A 6362-nucleotide genomic window follows, 5' to 3' on the forward strand; every position below is an offset into this window, starting at 1 on the left:
AGGATATAATTTTACCTAAGTAAACAGAAAGTGCATTGTAAGCAATTTCCAAAACTCTAGAATTGACAGGAACAATCATTGCCTGGATAGCCACCCCAAGTTCTTCTGTAACGTTGGTGCATCCAGGACCATAGCATCTGGCAGACTTTTCCATGAAGCAAGAAATTTGAAAGACTGTTTCACCTCTATTGGCAGAGTTTATCAGTTGCTTTCTTCTGTGTCCTGCTGGATGTCTGGCAGTTTCTTCTGTGAAACAGGTACCCTCAAGGACCATACTGTCTTTCGAAAAGTTCAGCAGTCATTTTTCTGTGGGTCCTGAATATCCAGTTCTTACAGCATAGCATAAAGCAGTTCAGGCAAGAGCAGTTTCTTGCCCAGATGACTAATCTTGTCACATTGAAGGCAAATCCCATAATGAGTTTCTTCAATGCCCATCATCCTCTTGAAGTAGTCTGGTGCTGTAACTGCCACAACCTTGGTAGCCTAAAGCAGCAGAAACTTGGGGCAGAGAGATAGCTCAGCAGTTAGAGAACTGGAGTTCGGATCCCAGCACCCACATGAAAAACTGGGAAAGGTCCTATGAACACCTGTGACCCCAACACCGAAGGAACAGAGACAGAAGGATCTCTGAGGTTTACAAGCTCTAGGTTCAGTGAGAGACCCTCAGAGGAAGAGCAAAGAGAAAGAGGAGAGGACACTGAAGCCCTCCTCTGGCCTCTGCAAGGGCACAGATGCACACCTTCACCCGCCCCCACCCTCCCATCACACAAGGACATATAAACGTCTACAAATTTTACAAATAAAATTACAAATTACAAATAAAAATTTACAAGTGTAAATAGATAAATAAGCCCAGAGACACACTCTTACAGAGTTCTGAGGACAAAAGTCCTAGATCTGTAGCCTTGAGTTGAAACCCGGGTATCAACGGGCACTATACTTCTGCCTCTCGCAGTTCCTGTGGCCACCAACATTTCCTGACTGGTGGTGACATTACTCCAAGCTCTGCTTCCATGATCACAAGGCATCCTTTTCATCTGTATTGTCTGCCTCTCTCTCTCATAATGACGTTTATAGTGATATTTAGTGTCCTCCCAGATAATTGAGGGTAATCTAATCTTAAACCCTTAATTTACCTGTAGAGATCTTTGCTCTAGGGAAGATCACACTCATGGTTTCTTTTATGATTCTCACGAATGGAGACAAGGATACCCTCTTCATGGGAGACAGTATGTGTATCTTAGTCTATAACAGTGGGGGAAAGCAAGGAAGAGGAGGAAAGGACTTGGAGATTTCAGACCCTCCTACTTGAAGGGTCACCCTCCTTTAGAATAAATAGCATTGTCAGCTGGCCCCTTCTGATGTCACTGGCAGGATGGTAGCTCTCGGTATGCACCAGGGGCTGCTCAGAGCTGTGACTGCAGGGGCAGTGAGGACCTAGGACCTTAGACACTGTCTTCTAAAGCTCACTGCGCTTTCACAGCTTGAGAGGAAAAGACCTCGCTTCCTTCCTTCCCTTCCTTCTCAGCATCCTTTTCAGGGGGCTGCCTACCCCAGACTTGATCACTCTCCGCATCCTGGAGGACAGAGATCTCATCCTTTGGTCATCTTCAGAGCTGGTTCTGTTTGGGTCTCGTGTTTGACTCTGAGGCAGTCACTCTGGCCAAGGTGACAGAGGCTCTGATTAGCTGGGTAACATGTCCACCTCCCACCGGTGGGATGTAGCCAGCCTGTCTAGAACCACATAGGTTTAGAGCTGGAAAAAGCAGTTTGCCACTGAGAAAGGCTACAGGGAGGGAATGCCCTGGTACAGGTAAAAAAACTGTCCTGTCTTTCTGAGGCAGTGTGCCTCAGATGAAGAGACACGGAGACCTCTGCAGAAAACTTCCACTGTGTTTACCACTGAGTTGACAGCAGCAAAGCTTCCCTTGGGACTCTTGGCTCAAGTGGGAAAGGCCCTGCTGGTTCCTACTGGGAGCGCTGAACATTGTATAAAACCCTGGATGAGAGTTTAGGGGCATTCAGGCCACTCCTTTCACATTTCTATTGGCATCTGATCCATTGGGTTATGGAATACTCCTTTATGCTGTCTGAATATATGTCACTGTGATTGGCTTAATAGAAATGCTTAAATGACCAATAGCTAGACAGGATTTTGAGGGCGGAGAGAATGCTGGGGAGAAGAAGGGCAGAGTCTGGGTAGTCGCCAACCGGATGAGAGGAAGCAACATGAAATGCACATAGAAGAGGCAAATGGGCTTTAGGGTAAGCACATAGATTACTATAAACGGGTTAATATAAGTTATAAGAGCTGGCTAAGAACAAGCCTTGGTTGGCCAGGCAGTGGTGGCACATACCTTTAATCCTAGCGAAGCTCTGTGAGTTTGAGGTCTACAGAGCGAGTTCTAGGACAGGCTCAAAAGCTACACAAGAGAAATCCTGTCTAAAAAAAATCAAAACAAACAAACAAAAACCAAAACAAGCCTAAGCTATTGGCCGAACATTAGAACAGGCATAATTAATAAGAAGTTTCTGTGTGGTTATTTGGGAGCCAGCAGTCCAGACAAAAAACTCTGCTTACATTGGGTCTCTACACTAGTTTTTCAGGAACACGGATTCTTCTTACACACACACACACACACACACACACACACACACACACCCTCCTGCCTCCCACAGAACTTTGGAAGACATTTGTCACAAACCAGGAAAGACCTTTCGTTTCAAGTATTCTAAAGCATTGTATTGAATCTATATCTATGAGGACTGGGCTGCAGCTCAGTGTCAGGACAGAGGCATGGCATAGGTGAGCACTGGGGACGCAGTCCAGTACTCCAAAACTAAGAAAGTAAACGAAAATTTAAGAAATCTCCGGATGCGCTTTCTTCCTAGTTTGGAGTCACATGATCTGTCCACGGATCCGTATCTTCTTTAATGTCTTTCAGTTTCTCCGCAAGAAACCTGCACATCTGGAAGGTCCTATTTTTGGGATCTTCACGTGGTTGACACTTCTGTGACCGTTCCTCTTCACCGATTCATTTTCCTGACCGCTGCCAGCATTCAGCAGTGTAGTCATGGCGCTGGAGCGATGGCTCAGCGGTTAAGAGCACTGGCTGCTCTTCCACAGGACCTGGGCTTAATTCCCAGCACTCACATGGCAGCGCATGGCTGTCTGTAACTCCAATGGCAGGGGATCTGACACCGTCACACAGAGAGTGATAATATACGTAAGCGAAAAATAAATAATGATTTTTAAAAAAGAAATGTAGTCACGACACACTCATATCTTCTATGCAATGACCTACCTTTCTAAATTCTATTAATTTAATAATAAACTCACCGATTCTGCTGGGTTGCTCACATAGATATCCAAACTGACTGTAATAAATGGTAGTCGTATCTTTTTCCATTAAAATTCTTGTACCTTGTCCCCCACCCCCCACTAAACAGTGTTTCTTGGCTGACCTGGAACTCACTATGTAGACCAGGCTGGCCTTGAATGCAGAGATCTGTCTGCCCCTTCCTTTCAAGGGTTGGGATTAAAGTTGTTAAAAGCTGGACAGCCATGCCCAGCTTGACTTCTTTTCTATTTTATAGCACCAAATTGACAAAATAACGACTGGAGGCTTGAGACCAGCATTAGACTGTGTTTTCTGGTGTTGTCTGTGCAGGTGAATTTGTTTATCACACACACACTGAGACAGAGAGAGGGGGGGAGAGAGACAGACAAACAGACAGACAAAGAGAGAAAGAATACTTCTGCTTGTCCGTTAACAATCGAGCTACTCCCCCAGCAGCAACCTATTTCCTACGGCCGTGGGTTCCGAGTACCGCTGAGCAGGTCTGTGCCTGTCTTCTTCCAACCTGACAGCAGTTTCTGGAGAAAAAGAAGCCTTAACTAAGACTATGTAAATCTGCTGACCTGAACTTGAACTATGGGAAGAGGAGGCAGGGGAGGGGACTCAAGAAAAAAATGTGTCACCTCCAGGACAGAGTGAGAGATGAGATTAAAACACAAGTTGAAGGAGATATGTCTAACCACAGACGACATTGCTGTTGGAGGTAGTGAGCCTCCCGGTACTGGAAGCATTCAACTGAACTAGATACCCATTCTAAGGATCCCATACAAGATGCTCATCCCCAGTATTTCACGGGGTGTGGGTCATATCCTGTTTCTCATCTCTTGCTTCTTCAAGTCTAAAGTTTTGGTTTTTTAATAAGATTTGTTTGCATACTGCTTTTGAGGCTGCGTTCAATGCAGAGGCTGGTTCTTTGTATGTTAATGATATTGATAAACACATATCAAGACTGAGTTTTAAAAATATGAGAATAAAAACACATTAGGATTCTTTTCCCCTAAAATACTTCTTAGAGAGGATCTGGCAAGTTGGGGGAGGGGAACCGTGAACAGAATATATGAAAAATAATTATTCTCAATAAAAAGAAAGAAGAAACATCTAGCAAATATGTATCATAGATGTATACCCCTTAAACTGTAGAATAAAATCAAATTTGTTATTCTTCATTCCCAGTGTCCTCAAGTTTGCAAAGCCTTTAAAGGTTTCTAAACATATAAACCACAAGTCTATGTGATCTTTTTAAATAGCAAAAATAATGACCCAAGTGTTCAGTGATTTGAAATCCGGAAGAAGGGAGGGAAGGAGGAAGGAAGGCAGAAAGGCTAGCTTTATCAATAGGACTGACTGGTTCTTGAATAAAAATAAGGAATTTTGAATGGAGTTTTGAAAATCTTTAAAGATGGAGGATAATTCTGTGGCTTCGTGGTTTTATTTTTACTCTTTCATTCACCACGCTCCTTCTTTCTAGCAAGTCTCCAGTTTGTTGGCAGATAAAAATACATCTGCAGAGTTGCCCAGAAGCTGCGCCATCAACTCCGTAGCCAACAAGCCTCGTTTTCTTGTGCCGCTATAGACATGTCTCCCTCCTCTAGCTCACCAGGATCAAAGTCCTTTTCATTCTTAGACGAGTTTTCTCGGAGGAAACCTGAATCCAGAGTTGATCCCAGATGGGGGCAATCCTTGAAGACAGACAGATCAGTAATCATGGTGCGAACGCCTTATCCTCCTGCACGGCCTCGCCCGAGTTGCGCCCCCTCTCTGTGCTCTGTGAGAATACGGCAGGCAAGTTCAGAAATCCGTTACCAGGCTTCTGTATCCCTAAAGGCCATTCCAAAGGCGGAAGAAGATCGGGACAACCTCTGTATTGATTCCCCGGGCCATGTGAGCCGGGAGCGCATCGGGTCGTGTTATGGGCAGGTGAGGCTGGCGGTTCTATGAACCGCAGACACCTGAGCACCCCTGGCTAGACGCGCCCGGCAGCCTCCAGCAGCTGGCACTCGTCTGCTCACCCCCTGGAGCCGGGCGCCCACGGCGGTGGCTGTGTGGGTTGTTCTGGGCGCAGCGCAACAATGCCTTGGTATAGGGGTATCGGGGTCGCCAAAGTGAGCAAGCCTCCCCTATAAACTTAGTATCTTTATACCAGACACGTCCACGCCCCCTCCCCCACACTTCCCTTCAGGAAGGAAGGTAAACAGGAAAAAAAAAACAAAAAACAAAAAAATCAAACTAAAACCAAAAAACTCAAAGCTTTCCCGCCGTCTTCAGCGACGGTGGAGGAGAGAGGGTGTATCAATTTTCAATCCTTGGCTTCCTGGATGGGTCCTTTCTTGCCTCCGAATTTGAGGATCCAGTGGTTAGCATAGGCAGGGATGGGACAGGTTGAGGACCAGAGATACTCGCTTTAAATAAGTCTCGTGACTTGCACTTGGCTTTTGTCTTGATTGTGCGTTTATCTTGGGTGAAGGGACACCTGGGGTTCAAGGTTTCGGGGTGGAAGCTGCTTGGGCAATACCAGCTTTATTTTCTTAGACTGAGTGGCACTGATCAGGAAAGCGACGTGCTCCAAAGATGCAAGATTTTTAGATTTATTTATTGAGGGGGGTGTTCCAGATGATAAGAAACTTAAGCTCTCAACACCCCTCCCTTTACCTGACAAGCGTCCTGAGGACCCTCCCATATCCGACCACCGAGATTCCAGAAAGCCTGGAAACAGTTCCACAGGGTCCAGAGCCAATTTCTGGCTTGCTTGACCGAAACACTTTGGAGGTGGGGGCCAACTCGCGGGAGACCGCAACTCGTAGGAGGGGTGCCCGAGGCAGTGGACCTGGGGCTTGTTTTAAAGAGTTTATCCTATAAAGTGCATGTATGGAGGTATGAGGCAGAGGTTGATTTTAAAAATGTTCTTCCTTTTTTTAAAAAGAGGAGGGGGGAAGAATCAGACGTTAAATTCTTTTGCAAACATTCATGCCTAAGGTAGGGCTGGATCAGGCAGCCCCGGCCGCC

Source organism: Myodes glareolus, chromosome 10 (genome assembly GCF_982192425.1).
Source record: "Myodes glareolus chromosome 10, mMyoGla1.1, whole genome shotgun sequence".
In the NCBI taxonomy this organism is placed as follows: Eukaryota; Metazoa; Chordata; class Mammalia; order Rodentia; family Cricetidae; genus Myodes; species Myodes glareolus.